General features: G+C 30.9%; 1 pseudogene; it reads right to left on the bottom strand.

Annotated features, from left to right (window-relative positions):
* Positions 1-947: 947 nt before the first annotated feature.
* Positions 948-1,044, bottom strand: LOC118849284 (annotated as a pseudogene).
* Between the last annotated feature and the right edge of the window lie 239 nt (positions 1,045-1,283).

Below are 1,283 nucleotides of genomic sequence, written 5' to 3'. Positions count from 1 at the left end.
GAGAGTTCCTATATTAATGACATGATAGATAAAATATGTATATCTATATCTATATATCTATCTATTCATATATACGTATATATATATATATATATATATATATATATATATCAGCAGTTCAGTGGAAGATGGAAGCAAGGCCTTACTTCAATCTGTTATTAGTTTAAACAAATATCTAAATTTCACTTGGTTATTCATATTCATCATTTCCTACTACCTGGTAGTATTCTATTACTTTCACATATTAAAGTTTAATTAGCCATCCCTCATTTGAGAGATGCCAGCTTTAATTCTCTTTCTTTGTCCCCAGAAGGATAGAATATTTTGGCATAAATTAGAGACTTGGCTTTAGTGCTGGGTCAAAGCATACGTGGACAGATTAGTCACTTTAAAAAATAATTCTAAACTGATATTTGCAATAGTTGGACCACTTCTTACCTCCACCAACAGCACCTCAAGCTATCTTCTAATAGCCCCTCTAGCATTCACTGTTTCCATTTTTTGAATCATCTTTGCCACCTTGTTGGTGAAACCAACGAGCCTCTTTATTTTGCATTATTAGTGATTGGCAGCACATGTCCATATGATCAATCTTAGTTTGCAATAGTTCTTTTATTAGTTGTTCATATTTTGAAAGCACTTCTCTATTAGGAAATGCCTCTTGGCGTTGTATATTTGTGTCAGTTCCATATGTAATGTGGATATCAGAGATGTATTTGATAGAAATATTTTCCGATACTACCATTTATCTCATAATTCGTTGCTGAATTTATTTATGTAAGAGTCTCTTGCTTTTATGTGTTTCAAATTGGTTTTTCTTTTACAATTTCCCCTATCCTTTACAAGCTAATAATTCTTAATCTGGGTATATTTGTGAAAAGCATCTGATCTTGTTGTTTTGTGATATGACTTTTTATATTCAGGTCAAATATCCATTTTTAGCTTATAAAAATATGGAACACTACAAATTTGCATTCATCTGTGTGCAGGGGCCAAGCTAATCTTCTCTGTAGCATTCCAATTTGAGTGCATCTTCTACAGAAGCAAGAACAATGTCAGACATTTATTAGCGAAACTTAAGGTAAAGTTTTTTTATAATCTTTATTTTTCCTAACTCTTGCTGAATTGAGTTTGTGTAAAAATTCTTATATTTTAGATCATCAAAAAGAATCTATTTAATTTTTTATAATATTCTTCTTCCCCTGGGTGATTATAAGCTTTTTTTCACGTCCACAACTATGAGAGAGAAAACTTCTATTTTTCCTGTATCTTATTTTTAGGAT

This window comes from Trichosurus vulpecula, chromosome 4 (genome assembly GCF_011100635.1).
Source record: "Trichosurus vulpecula isolate mTriVul1 chromosome 4, mTriVul1.pri, whole genome shotgun sequence".
Classification (NCBI taxonomy): domain Eukaryota; kingdom Metazoa; phylum Chordata; class Mammalia; order Diprotodontia; family Phalangeridae; genus Trichosurus; species Trichosurus vulpecula.
The sequence above is the reverse complement of the archived record's forward strand: the minus strand, read 5'-3'. Positions and strand labels throughout refer to the sequence as shown.